The sequence below is a fragment of the Cetorhinus maximus genome, chromosome 5, assembly GCF_964194155.1.
Source record: "Cetorhinus maximus chromosome 5, sCetMax3.hap1.1, whole genome shotgun sequence".
Lineage (NCBI taxonomy): Eukaryota > Metazoa > Chordata > Chondrichthyes > Lamniformes > Cetorhinidae > Cetorhinus > Cetorhinus maximus.
Window position 1 is genome coordinate 96,646,488 of NC_135883.1, and position 15,745 is coordinate 96,662,232.

A 15,745-nucleotide genomic window follows, 5' to 3' on the forward strand; every position below is an offset into this window, starting at 1 on the left:
CAGAAATCTGCCATTGACATCTCCCTTTCCGACATTCAGACCTGAAAGACCACCTTTAAAAATAAAATGGCACTGTCACTGACAGTTGCTGCAAGTAGAAACTGCTGCTTCCGACATTTATACAGTTTCATGATTTTCCAGCAGGTTTTTAAACAAATCAGAACTGTCAGGTATTCCCCGTTCCTAGCAACTGCCAGTTTTTTTAAAAACCTTAACTGTCAGTTAATCTGATAGTTGCTGAGAGAGGGAACTAAATGCAGAGCAGCGATTGGAGGGACTGCAAGTGTGGCAAAGACAGAGCTGCTCCTCCAATCACAGTTTCTCTCCTATGTCAAATTCTCCACCCTCTTGAATGGCAGGCTCCCTCTCTCCTGACGTTGCTGTTCCTCCAGAGATAGAATCTTGATCAGAGGAACAACAAAAGCAGGAGGCAGGGAACCTGCCATTGGACGATGAGCAGTTATTCTGCCCGGTCTCGGTGTCGATATGTAGGAGATATTTTGCTGCGCCGTTACCCATCACTTTGACCAGATGTTTGACAACCAGCCTGACCTGTTTGACACCCTCCATAAAGCTGAAGACAAGAAGCTGAGTAAGTGAAAAGAGGAGGCAAGAGGCAGCCGATACTCAAATCAGGGTGGGGCTGGAGTCTGTACCAGGCTAGTGTGGGATGAAAGTCTGTACTGAGCATACTGTTGCTCTGGGTGCGCAGGGCTCTCCACGTTTCAGAGTGGGAACCCAGCCTGGGATTGTCATGGCAATACTCTGGGACAACTTCTTGCATTTTAAGAGGATCCCATGCACAGTCTTTTGAACGTGACTATGATGGACCTCGTGTTATTTAAAATTGTAAGTGAGGGATGATATACCTTTGGGGAATATATGGATATTATCACTCCCACAGTGTTGCATCAAACTGAAACTTGAATGTGTTGAGTTTTGGGCTGCAGCACCTAAGTATAAATGCAGAATTTTTATTTGTGCTAATGCACTATATTCATTTTAAAAGTTAATTGTGGGGAATGAGCAAGGCTGCAAGGCTGGAAGTTCTGAAGAAGAGTCATACGGACTCGAAACATTAACTCTGTTTATCTCTGTGCAGATGCTGCCAGACCTGCTGAGTTTTTCCATCATTTTCTGTTTTTATTTAAGGCTGAAGGTTTGCCTGGGGTGCCTAATACTCTTACATCAGACTTGCCTTGAAGGCCTCCTCTCAAAGTGTCCTAATGAGATTCCATTTAACATACTTAACCTACAGCAGTAAGAAATATTTAAATGTGTAACTATACCAATGGTTTGCAAAGAATAAGTTGGTATCAGTTAAAGTGACCATGAAGTTGTCCAATTGCTCTAAAAATGGTTCACTAATTCCATTTCAGGAAGGAAACCTGCCATTCATACCTAGTCTGCCCTGTATGTCACTCCAGCTCCGCACCAATGTAATTGACTCTTAATTGCCTGGTGCAGCGGCCTAGCAAGCCACTCAATTGTATCAGACTGCTTAGCAGTTCAAGAAGAAAGGCTGACGATCTTCTCAAGGCAACTAGTAATTAGTAATAAAAGCTGACCTTGCCTGCAATGCCCACATTCCAAATATACATCCAGGGGTCAGAAAAATATCCTGGGCCATTACTGCCTTGGGTCTCTCCCACTCTGGGCCCCCCCCATCCATGACCATGACTCTGCCACCACCACAAACCCCAGCGCAGCCCTACCCCATCCCCGGGACTAACCTAGATGGCATCAACTCCTGCCTGTTTTTCAGCACTCAACCAAATTTAAATAAGACTGGAGACTCAAAATGATGGAGGCTTCTTTGCTGCTAAGCTGGTTGGCTGATCAGAAGTCAAAATCAACCCCTTATATGTCTTGATACTGCTTACTGAGAGTCAAAGTTACAAATGGACCAGGAACACTGAACCTGTCATTGTGTAGAGTACTGAGTCCCAAGTCTGAATATGAACATGATATCAGACCGCATCACGTGTAAGAGCTCAAATAAATAATAAAATATTGTGATCATGCATTCATCTAAATATGTTCATTCTGGATTATGTTTAAGACTAACAGCTGTTATTCAGGCAACTTACAAACCCTATTTTTCAACATGTTCAGTGACAATATTTATTCTCTTATTGTGTAATTGAAACGATAATAGCCGGAGGCAATAGATAATAAAAAAAACAAAGTGAGTTTTCAGTTCTTTTGAGATTGCTCAATTTTTGCTATTCCAGTATAGCTCAGCAGCTTCACAAAGACATAAGTCAGGCAAATAGGATTTCAGATATGTTTGGACATTCACATTTAGACTGTCCAAGCAATTGGAGGAGTAAGAACACTTTGGTTGCTATAGGTAGCAATACCCTGAATGCATGCAAAGTGATTTCTTCCAGTCAGTGTATCTAGAAAAATTGTAAACATGATCAAAGGGAGCACATTTATGATTTTATTAGAAATACCAACCAATAAGTATTTTCATGGACCCACTTACAATGTACTACACATTGTGAACAGAGCTGTTATTCCCCTTTGGTGTTGTTTATTTTATTGAAGTATTGATTAAAAATAATCAACAAAATAAAAGCTACAATTGTGCTATATGTGTTTTATTCTTTTTATTATGATGATAGCATGAGATAATTAGAAAAAGGAATATTATGTAATTAGTGTGTAAATATGAATAAGAAACTAAATTCAAACTGTTGAATATTCTCAGCATTTTTTTTTAATTTAGATTTTCAGCATCAGCAGTATTTTGCATTTGTAAATTGAAACCACTGCTGATCGGGAACAAAATACAGTGAGATGCATTTTCCTCTTTGTTACAATGGTTAAAGAGCCATAAATATTTTTCCTTGTACATTGAACTTTCTGTTTTAGCTCACATAATCATTCATTCCGATTGTTTTCTTTATCCAAAGTGGCCCTTTAAAATTTGCTCACCATGGCCCATAACAAGACTGCATGCCAAGGATACACAGGCAAACCTTTTGCCCAGCAATAGTAACGGAGCAAAGTAAGGGAAAAGACTTGTGTGGAATCATTCTGTTCCTTATTATAATGCTCCCATCTTATAGATTTGGATGTGCTGATGACTGACAGACTGGCTCCTCACCCAATTTTCATCCCACCTCTGCTCAAGTTTCACCAGTTTATTGGTTTACTGTTGTAACTGAGGAGAATGTACTCCTGCATTATTGAAGTGGATAAATATATAAAAGCATAGCATAGTACTTAGTTGCAGTAGAACAATATGCTGAGTTGTATCAGCAGGAGAATGGGCTACAAATTACAAAAGGTTGTGCTGCTGTTATGCAAAGTACTGCTCAGAACCCACCTGGTATAATACATACAGTGCAGTTAGCCTATGCTTTGCTTGAATTTTGATTAAGTTCTTAGGTGTAGGCCTCAGGAGTGGTGGAGTACAAGGAAAATAATATTGGTGGTGGTACTGCAGCTGCTGGTTTAAGGTATTTTCCACCACAATTAGCTTCACTGCTTTTAGCAAAATTGAGTTATACTACAAATGCTGGTTTGTTTCCAGTGCAGAGGCATTAAATGTTTTGAGGTGAAGATTGAAGAGGAGACAATCCACCCCTGGCATCAGACACCCATGGAAACATATTTACAGGGTCAGGGCAAAACCTTTGGCATTATTCAAAGACCATTGCATCCAGAAATGAAGTTTAACCAGAGATGTAATCAATGTGTTGTGCTATTTTATCCATGTTGATTTGGAGGGCTGTTCCTCAGAAACAGAGCTCTTTGGCACTCACAGTACTAACAGCACTGAATTTCATACCTTAAGGTTCTTCCATGCTGCCACAAGGAACCTGCCTGGAATTAGCTGTGGTCTGTATTACAGTGCATCAATAGGATCATTGAAGTAAAGACTCTTCTCAGTATGCCAGTGTGCGATTGAGTGTGGTAGCAGATTGCCATGCAGCAGACCACCTTCATCAACTGTCCAATGATGTAAAGAATTATGGATTGCTCAGCCATTTGGCCTGCAGATGTCAAAGAAGCCCCTACTTTAACCCAAAAGATTACCCTTGCTAAATTTGAAGACAGTATGGAACCTACACTATCCTTCTTGCACATCCAAGCCAGATTCCATGGCAGCAGTCATAATGTTTACATGCTGGGACAATTCAATGTCACAGAAGTTTTCCATGGGGACAGGAAACTGTACTGACTGGTCCTGGGTGATTCCAGTTGTGAACTCCACTTATGGCTAAATTAATCAGTCCATGCACAAGGGAACAGAAGCATTAGAATGAGTTTTACACGAGAAATTGGGTGATCATTCAGCAGGTATTTGAGCAACAATTCTGATGTTTTGAATACACAGGGTCTCCTTAAAGCGTGCATCCAACAAGATCCATATGTTGCATGATTCATTGTATAGCTCTCTGCAGAAACCTCACCATGCAACAAACTAACGAGTGCCAGCTATCCCCAGGGAAACAGGAGGAAGAAAATGTTGCCTTTGAAAATGTGGAGTTGCTTCTAGGAAGGTATGGGAGGAGCAATTCACTGATGCATTCTTTCGCCAAACGGTAATAGCGAGGTAATCACAGCACATTGTGAGCAATGATAGCCCTCTACTTTTTGTACTTTGCAGTGTTAACATGCGCTACTCGTAAGCTGGTCTTTCTCAGGAGCTATGAGCTAGTTTATCCCAAAGATACAAGTCATTGATTTTGTGATAGCACAACTGCCATTTTAGGATATGTTGCAATACCCAACAGCATTCTGAGTCTATTGATGCAAATACGGCACAAAAGGACAGAAAATTGAATACTCCACTATCGGCACTGGAATTGCATTAGATGCGAACATGGGATATAGAATTGGGGTTATAATGGGCTTTCTCTGATTCTGCTCACATTTAATGAGCTCCACGCTCACATGTCTCAACAAGCTTGCTCATGACGTCAACTTCTGCAACGTCAAACATCTTGATTTGTTAGGGTCAACTAGTTAAAGACAGTTCTTCTAGTGTGTGCAATATGCATTCCTTTGAAGAATGAAGATAAGGGTAGGTAATAGTTAGGTACTTATTAGGGTAGGTAAATTGTCTTTTAAATTGATTTAAGCATTACTCTGCAATCTGCAGCATATGCTTTTGTCTTAAATAATAATGTCCATGCTCCATCTATGACAAAACGCTAATACTTACCTTACTTTTCAATTGGAAGTCAGAGATTGGGAGTTTGGAGGCCAGGAACTCCAGTTCCCAGCAGTCCTCAGGCTGGGAAATGGGCGCACATGCACAGTTCATCCATTTTCACGTTTGTTAGGCTGGGAACTGGCCCTGTGCACATGCGCAGAAGAAAAGGAATGAAAAAAGTGAAATGGCATGTAACTGCAGGTCAGGTGACCTGGAACCAGAGCACCATTAGGGAGAAGGCGTCTCAGGGAGCGGGACATAGGGAGGGGGACAGGGAGAAGGTCCCAAACCAAGAAGAAGGTCCCAAACCAGGGAGTGGGACATAAGGAGGTCCCAGAAGAAAGTCCTAGGCAGGGACAAAGACAGGAATCAGAGATTGATCCTATTGACTCAAGATAAATGAGAGGAGCAGAGGAAAAGGCTCCGAGTTAAAAAGAGAGCTGTGGTGTGTAGACTTGAAGTGAAGCAGGCTCAAGAGAAGACCTGGAGATCCGAGAAGACAGCATGGTGAAACCTACTGTGGGCCTTTTAGAGTAGTGGTGTTCTGCTTGGTGCGGCTGAAGATTTGAAAGTGTGATTGGAGGGTGAGCTTGATTGTACTCAGGAGTCCAGAGAAAGGAATCTCAGAAGGCAAGATTGAAACCCTGGAAGTGGATTCTTGTTGAAGACATCCGAGTGGGAATGACGGTTGCAGAGAATTCCGAGGTGAGTTCTTCAAATGTGGAGATTGGAAACCCTCGTGAAAAAGATAAGTTTCAGTGCCGCCCGGTTGGCTCTCAGTGTGACAAGCATCTATGTGGGTTGTTGAGAAATCCATGGAATCTGCTTTGGTTGCATCTGTCATTTACTTTGTTAGCAGACCCCTGCAAATTTGTTCAGTAACTTTCCTCCATGGTTTAAAAAAATGTTAGGTTTTATCAAGCCAGGTTTCACTCCGGAATTTGACTTTTCCAGAAGTAACATCAGCTGGGATCGTAACACATCTGATCAGGTAACAAGAAGGGGATCCTGCTATCTGCAGAGAGGAAGGGGCTGTTGTATTTTATATAGTGCATATTTTTGGGCCACATCCTGCTCATTTATTTACTGATTTCATAGAACCATGGAAGAATAGAATGAAACAGCAAAGAAGGAAGCCATTTGACTCATCACACCTGTGCCAGCTCTTCGGGAGAGCTATCCAATTAGTCCCACTCCTTGGTTTTTCCCATAGCTCAGTATTTCTTCCCTTCAAGCATTTAAATAAATATTTACACAGATAATATTTAACTGACCTTCAGCTAATATTATGCATTAACTAATGTGGTATTATATAAAGTGAGGAAAGTGTTGTATAAATTATTGGCCAAACCATCAGGATACCTGAGTGTGATTTTTCCATGAAATCCTACAGAAATCACATTTAATAATTTAAAAATATAATTTAAAATTACTTAAAATAAGTTAAAAAGCAAAAACAGAAACAGCTATTTCTTTCATTAGCTGTTTGAAGTCTTTGCCTAACTACCATTTGTACTTTTAAAATAATCCATCAAAAATTAAAATTGCCACTATCTGTGCCAATAAATTCAACAAAATGTTTGCTGCTTTGTTCAGAACAGCTGTCTAGTATGTCTGCGTAACTCTAGGGTAAAAGCAAAAGTCTGATAGGGGTGCCAATCAAACCTGCAGTTCTATAACCTTTGTTGACACTGACCAGCTATTTGGACCCATCTGTCAAGGAACTCAGTGTATATCATCATATCTCTGTGTTGAGAGTGAACCAATAGACAGTGGGTTAATTTGGGGCCTTGTAAAAGCATTAATGCTTAATGCAAGCTCCTAAATGGCTGAATTCCTTTGTGTTTTTATTGATATAAATGCATGTTTATGTGATACTTATAGAAATTTGTTTGCAGCATCCTGCAGATTCCCTTTAGGTTTTGATGAAATGTCACTGGTGATTATAGTAATAATACCTAAACAAAAAAGGACTGCGCTGAGTAACATTTTATTTGGTGCACGGTGAGCAGAAGACTCTTAAGTTATACTTCAAGGCATTAAGGATAAGTGGATTTGTATCCATTGGGTACCGTTCTTTTGAATTGCAATCTTCTCAATGCAGAATTGAATCTATTTTCTAATTGGTGCTTTAATAGGTACTTAAAGACAGAAAACTTTTATAATTTACAAAACTGTAATATATTTTAAAAGCAATAGCATATCCAGTGAAGGTTCTAATTGATGACTGCTTTTAATGGTGCAATTACACCAGCAGCGTAACTCAGACATGACCTAATTTCTATGGGTGTATTACAATATCCAAGACAGTAAAATTTTATTTTTAAGATAACATTAGAATAATATCGGTTCCATGTATTTATACTGTTGTCACCTTGTTTTATGTTTTGTTATATAAAATTATATTTTGGAGAATTATTTCACACTATGATAATTGTTGTGACTTTTGCAAGAGTGGGGGTATTCACTTGCATTATTTAGATATTCACTTGCATTGCCATAGCCTCCAGGGCTATGTGCCAGGCACTGGAAAATGGGATTAGTGTAGTCAGATCTTTGTTGACCAGTGCAGACACGATGGGCCGATTGGCCTCCTTCTGTGTTGGAGACGTTTACGAGTAAAACTTGTATGTTACTGTTGCATTCACTTGCTTATTTCCATGGCATTTGGAATGTCAGCTGGTTCTTGTAGTGAGCCTATGAAAACAGAAAAGGAACGTATGTAACAGGGTTGGCTGTCAGAGATCCCTTCCATATTTATGTGGCAATACGCCCTGGGAAATGGCACAATTTGGAGCGGCCTCTCCTCAACAGCATGCACTCTTCAAAATTAGAAGGTAGGTCTCAGCACACTTGGCGCTGTACTCCCAATATCCCAATATGGAGGTAGCGCAGTGTACATGTACCGGCCTCTGGACATTACAAATCCACACAAATTAATGTTAATTGATATCATTCCAAATTCCCCACACAGTTTTACATCACAGCTCTTCATTTGTTGAATGCCTGTATTAAATTATTATTTGGACTTTTGTAAGCTGTTCATTGAAGCATTACCACTTAAAGCTACATTGCCATACTTATGAGACTTGGAAATCTCGGCTGCTATTTTTGTCTTGCTTACTGAATATTGTGTATTATTGTGAGCTTTTATTTTGGCATACTGCTGTTCCCTTACATTCAGAAATCTTTGTCAACATTCATCTCTGAGGCACAAACAGTGCTGGTCATGTTAGATGTCATCATTGGCTTAGGGGAAGCACTCCAATCTGTGAGTCAGAAGCTTTGGGTTCAAGCCCCAGTCCTGAGATTTGAGCACATAATCTGGGCTGACACTTTAATGCAGTCCCTAGGCAATGCTATAGTGTTGGAGGTGACATCTTGTGGATGAGATGTTAAGCCGAGTTCCCATTTGTCATCGTGGATGACCATAAAAGAGATTATGGCACTATGTCATAGAAGATCAGGGTAGTTCTCCCCATTTTCCTGGCTAACATTTATCCCTCAACAAACATAACATAGACATTACCTCAATGCTGTTTGTTGAACCATGCTGTCCTCCAATTGGCTGTTGTGTTTCCTCCTTTTGGCATTGCTCAGAGGACTCCTTTAAACATCTGGATCAGAAGGGATCACGACCAACCTGTTCAATGCTCTTTTCTTTGACCATCCCTGAAAATATATAACCAGTAAGACTAGAGAAAATACAGGTGGAAAGACCAGTGGTGGATGAATTATGCAGGATGAGGGCATCTCCATATGCTCTTGAAGACAGTTAAGTGGGCTCTGGGGGCATTGGGGCCAGGCAGAAAAGTTCAGGTGAAGGGTGGATGTTGTTGCTGAGAGAAGGCAATTCCATTGTCGTGGGGGTGGCCTTTGTCACCAGAAGACCCTTAGTAGGCTGTGGAGTGCCCAAACAAGAGGCTCCTAACTCCAGAGCCTACTGGGAGGTCACCAAGGTTTACTTGGCAATCTCCACATGGACTGTTGGCCCCAACGATCCAGAAAAAACTCCTGAGAGGCGGAAAGTGGCCCAAATTGGCCACTTAAGTGTCCCAATTGGGATCCTGGTGGGGAGGCCAATCTGTACTTTTCCTGCTGCTGGCAAAATGGCAGGGTGGCGGGAAGATGTCGGGCAGGCCACTGGAAGCCTTCCTGTGCTGCTTTGCCAGCCTTCCCACTTCCCAGCCCATAAGATCATAAGAAATAGGAGCAGGAGTAGGCCATTCAGCCCCTCATTGCCAATCAGCTCTGAAAATTCCAGCCATTATGTCAAGGTGGGTGGATGGAATCATTATACAGATCAGCCATGATCTCATTGAACGGCAGAGCAGGCTCACAGCACAATGACCTACTCCTGTTCCTATGTAATCTTCTATGTAATCATGTGCAGAAAGGAAGGCAAATAAGGTGGATACAAAAACAATCTTACTCCTGCTGTGTCTCCATATTCTACTGAAACTCTGTCCACTTCTGTCAGGTGCTTTTTCTATTTGATGTAGGCTCAAAGAGAAGTACGCCTCACACACACTGTGGGTTAGTGTGACTGGCCAGATTTCAACTCCATTACACCACAATTGTATTTATTCATGAATCAAAGCAGCTGTCAAAATCTACCCTAGCTTCTTTATGCAGAGGATGGTAAACATAAGTTAATTCGGGAAGCAGTGGAAGCTGAGCATCTTATAAATTTTAAACTGGTGAGGGTTTTTTTTTGCAGAACAACGTGGTACCATGATTAGTAAAATGAGATGAAGTGTGACCTTTGAAACTGGTTTGATAGTTGGGAGTGGCACTTCTCACTCCTGTATGGTCGTCTGTTCTTAAGCAAATTGTGATATAATGAGGTGGGACATTTAATTGCAAGTAATGATGCATCTTGGAATATCATGGTCTCCTGGAATTTGTTTGGTTGCAGTAGGGAGTTACAAAGAATTCTCTGAGTGTCTTTATGGTGTCCTCTCTTTTTGCCTCCCCGAGGAGTAAGCCTCAGAGTATATTACACAGGGTTGAGGAGGGTAGTACACAAAGGGCTGAATTTTCCCAGAATTGCACTAAGTGCGGTAGCGGGTGGGTAAAATGGAGCCCTACCCACTGATGAAAATGGCCAGTTTTCAAGCCGTGCCTGCCCGAGCCCACCTCATTATATATTCTCTCCCGCGAAACACACCGTTTCCAATGCAGGCCGGCTCTCATTCGCCCACTTGCCATCACCCCTCTGTTGCATCATGCCGGCCGCCATCTTTAAATGGCAGCCACCAGCAAAGCACTCATCGCCACCAGCTCACCACCGCTACCTGGGAGTCATGGCCTGCAGAGGCAAAAAGACTGCAGATGCCTGATTCAATGATGGGTCCCTTGAGCAGCTTCTGGATGCCGTGGAGGCTGCTGGGATGTGCTCTACCCACGCTCTGGCCGCAGGATGGGTAGCAATGTCACCAACCGGCTTGGGAGGCGCTGGCAGCAGTGGTCAACGCCAACACCCTTCAGAACAGGACAGCCACCCAGTACCACAAAAGAATGAATTATTTCCTCCATTCCACCAGGGTAAGTCACTCTTTTCATCACTCCCAACTCACACACTTACAAACCCAGCACACACCCACAGGACCCTCAGTCACTGCCAGTGCAAGGGATATCGCCATTCACTCTCTCACACACACAGTCATTGTCCTCATCCCACGCATGGGACCACTCAGCACCTACACAGGACAGGCATACTTATCATCTGGCCTGGCAGGCATCCTGATACACTCTCCCCATCTCTATCCATGCAGGACAAACTGGCTCACAACAGGAGGGAAAGGTCGCAGACAGGTGGAGGGATGCCAGAATTCAAAGTGTTCACAGAATTTGAAAACAGAGCCATCCAACTTGCCGGCGATGACCGGGACCGGTCCTGTGCTGATGGTGAGGTCGGTGCTGCTCTACCAAGTGAGGATCCAGCAGTGCATCATCCATCAGACAACCATGCTGTGAGTGATGTGTCCTCTTTCATAGGCCACCCACTGCCATGCACTAATTATCTCCCCTTGCTTTCGCAGGCACATCTGGGAAGCAGCAGAGTCCACGACCCAGGGCCTCCAAGCAAGCTCTGAAGAAACCTCTGAAGAGGAATCTGAAGGCACCCTCCCTGAAATCCCACCACAGCGCTCAACCACACCCTCCACCAGCACAGACACACACCTCGGTGAGACCTAGCTTTAGTGTAATCTCGGGGCCACAATCTGATGAGCACATCGCACTTTCTGATCCACAACAGGTGGAGGCAGGGACTACCCAGGTCCACGGTACTTGGAAGACTGCTGGAGGCCGCAATGCTGCTGAGTCCGAGTCAGATGATGAGCCCCTGGACTCGGTCTTGTCACAGTTGCTGGAGCTACAAAGGCAAGCTCGGGAACAACAGAAAGGGATGTCTGCTGCACTCTTCAGATTGCTAGGCATGATGGAGGAGTCCATCCGTCTTCAGGCTGAGGTAGTAGCATTGGCATTGCACTGCACCGAGGTCAATATTGGCAGAATGTAGGCTACCTTGGAGACCTTGGTCCAGGACATCAGTCCTGCATTGTTGCATGGGCTTAACTCCATCGCTGACACCATAGTTGGCCTGCAACAGTGTATATGTACGCGAGAACGGTGCTGAGCAGCTCAAGCTCACTCCAGCTACCCCTTTCCATTCAGGGAGTCAGCCAAGGGCCCTTGGGCACCCATAGGGAGGAGGATCAGCAGGTGCACACTCCGGGACCATCCACGCAGGTGATTTTGGGAGTGACAGGCCCATCTGACGACCCTCTTCATGTGACCCCCGCAGATCCAGTTTCACAGGCCAAGGAGGGTGTCACTGCCGTACAGCAGGACCTTGAAAGCAGACCGGGGCCCTCCAAGTCTCAGCCCTCCAGAGGACACCCACCAAAGTCATCACAGAGAGGACGTCACAGTCAGCAGGCTGCCTCCACTTCCACTGTGGAAGTCCGGGGGGCACCAAGCTGCAGTAACAGGGTTGGGACAGTTAAGGAGAATTAGTGGCACAACCTGGGCACAGGTGTTAATCACTTGTACATAATGTTCACTCTTGTCAATAAACTCCCAAGAATGTCTCCTTGCCTATGGCTCCTTGTTCTGATGAGCAGTGTTCGTGTCACTCAGATGTGAAATCCTTCTGCACAAGATAAAAGGCAGGTGTCTCAGTCCAGGGCCTCTTCCCTGTGCTCTCTGCAGCCTTCAGACCACAGTGATGGTCCAGCCTCACACTCCCTGGAAACATTACTGATGCCTGCACCTCAGCAGTGCTGGTCCTTGCTGCCAGAATGTAGTGGGCAGGCGCCACAGAGTTCTCTCAAACTCTCTGTACTCTCAGCACCTTTAAGGAGGGGCTGGCCTCCATCACACCAGCATCTGCGGCCAGTGATGCTGTGCACCAGCTCTTGAAGGGCTGAGGTGCTGAAGGCAGACACAGCATCAGATGTGTCTAAAGTTTCATGGCTGCATCTCTGAGATGGCCCTGATCATGGAGCACAAGCGAGCTGCCCTCAGCCAGACAGAAGTCAGACATTCTCAGAGGCTATGTGAAGATCTATGGAGTGGCCTCACTGCATGTTGTCATCATCCTCCTGCGATCGAGTGACTATTAGGGCCTCCATTGCATCTCCATGACAGGAGCATTCTCACTGAGGGTGTTGGCGCTGAGATAAGCCAGACTGGAGTCAAACGTGCTCAGCTGCGATATAAGGATCTACGGGGACACCTCACTGCATGTTGTCATCATCCTCCACAAATCTGGCAGCTATGAGGGCCTCCTGAGTGCGCCTGCCTCATCTAGCCAGTGCGAGAGCCTCATCCCCGCCGTCATCACCATCGAGGACCTCCTCACCCTCATCCCCGCCGGCATCCTCCTCATTAGAGGAGACATCCAGCTCCTCCATCTCCTCCTCAGCCAGCTCCTCACCCTGTTAGAGTGCCAGGTTGTAAAGGGCGCAGCAGACGACGATGTGTGACACCCTCTGCGGACGGTATTGCCGGGCTCCACTTGACTGGTCCAGGCACCAGAACCGCATCTTCAGCATCCTGATGGTCTGCTCCAAGTTGCGAGCTGTTGCATGAGCCTCATTACAGTGTTGCTGTGCTGCAGTCTGAGGCCGCTGCATGCGTGTCATCAGCCGCAGCCTCTGCGGGTAGCCCTTGTCCTCAAAGAACCAAACCTGCAGCCTCTGTGGACCCTGGAAGACTGCCGGGATCTGTGAGTGAATCAGGATGTAAGCATCACATTCCCTGGAAACCATGTGCATACCTGCAGGATGTGACTCTGGTGGTAGCACACCAGCTGCACGTTCAGTGAGTAGAAGCCCTTGTGGTTGATGAAGTCCATTGAGTGTAGTGATGGAGACCTGAGCATCACATAAGTGCAATCGCACCCTGCACCTATGGGAATCCCGCAAGTCCAATGGCCCTTGCATCCTGCTTGTCCTGGTCCCAAGTGAAATGTACAAAGTTGTGTGCTGTGCAGAAGATGGTATCCATGACCTCATGGATGCATTTGTGGGAGGTGGGTTGTGAAATCCCACAGAGGTCACCTGTGGAGCCCTGAATGGAGCCACCAGCATAGAAATTGAGCGCCGCAGTCACTTTCACAGCCACTGGCAGTGGATGCCCTCCATTGGCGCCAAGCCCTGCAGTAAGTGGCAGATCTGAGCCACCAGGTTTCTAGACATGCTCAGTCGTCAGTGACACTGGTTCTCAGTCATTTGCAGGAATGGCAGGCGGCCTCTGTATAACCTCGCTGTCACTAGGTGCTGACCAGCCATGGCTTGCTGTCGCTCCTGGACAGCATGTGTGGGAGCCCCTGCTGCCCCTTCTTCATGAAGTTGCTGCTCCTGCCTTTGCATGGCCAGGTGCCTTAATCTCTCTCCCCGCCATCTTCTACAGTCTCTGTAGGCCATCAGGCATATAGCTAGGTCACCAGGATCCATGATCCTGACGTGGTCCTCTTGCAGCATTAAAGAGAGAGAGACGTGGTTATCGTGGCTGTACTTAGAACCTTTCCTGGTCCTGTGTGACCGCCCCTTAAGAGTGATGGTCACTCCTTGGATTGCCAGAAATGAGTGCGCTTCATGGCTGCCCTGTCAACCAGCGACATGGTGGACACTGGTCCAAAGCAGGATGCTGAGATTGCAAAGGACTGTGAGCACCTCCAGCAGTGACTGCTGCATGGCCAGCATTGATGAGGAGATTGTACAACATGTGCAATCCAACTGCTCTGCGGTCCAATAAATTGGTAGCGGATTGGAAGTCTGTGCTGGGGGTGGTGGCCGGGTGGGGGGGTTTAAGGTATGGAGTGCATGGTGGCCTTTTTGTTCCTCTGCATTGTTTGCATGGGCGGGCAGTCTAGGAGCCCGATCCCAATCACATCACTGTGGCTGCACCTGATTTGCCTCAGTTGCAGAGGCCTGGTCAGTTTATACAGGTGTCCCTAACGCGTGGCCATTTCCCTCACTTACCTTGACCCTCGATTGCCTGTGCGCAGGATGCAGTGCCAAGTCAACACTTGAACCCCCCATCTCAGCAGTTGCCTCCGAAGTTGGCCAGCACTTGCCCTCAGACACCCCCCACCCGTCGGCAGTCACCTGCAGGGCCAGGCATCAGTTTCCCCCCCCACCCCCTGCACTCCTGAGGCCTGTGAACAGGCAAGCTGTGGAAAACGCTGCTGCTCACTTACCTCACAGAAGTGAAAGGCCGCCAATTGCACATCGCCTGCGTACGTGGACGGACGATACGGCGGGGTTCCAAGAACCTGGCAGGATGGTCTTTTAATTGTATACTAATTTATTACAATTAGTTCCTGGCTGACCGATGGTGGGACGGCGGGCTGAGTGGAAGGTCGCAACCTGACTTCATGCCGTCACGAATTGGGTCTCGCCATATTTTCCACACATGCCACCTATCACGTCCGCCGCCAGCGGGCTTGGAAAATTCCTTCCACAGAAAGGTTTTCCTTGAAGAACATTGACAACTATATGAAAAGAGAAGATCCTGGAAACATTCAGTGGTTGGGGCAGAATTTGTGGTGGGAGGAAGATAGGATTTGGCTGGGATTTTCCAGCCCTGCCAGAAGTGGGCACCATTGTGGGCAGGACAGGAACATTTGGAGAGTGGCCAAAAGTCAATTGATGATTGATGATGCCTGCCACTGTCGAGGCCATAAAATCCTGCCCAACATTTCAGTTTTATGACACTATATCAGAAAGGGATCAGTGTTAGGACTTCAACTTCACAACTTATATAAATGACTTGGATGAAGGGATGGATGGGATAGTTGCCAAATTTGATGACGACACAAAGATAGGTAGGGAAGTAAGTTGTGAGGAGGGCATTAGGAGATTACAAAAAGATATACTCAGCAGGTCTGACAGCATCTGCAGAGAGGAATACAGTTAACATTTAGAGACCAAACGCAGACTGGGTGACCGCTTAGCGGAACACATTCGGTCTGTCCGCAAGCATGACCCAGACCTCCCTGTCGCTTGCCATTTTAACACTCCACCCTGTTCTCTTGTCCACATGTCTGTCCTTGGCCTG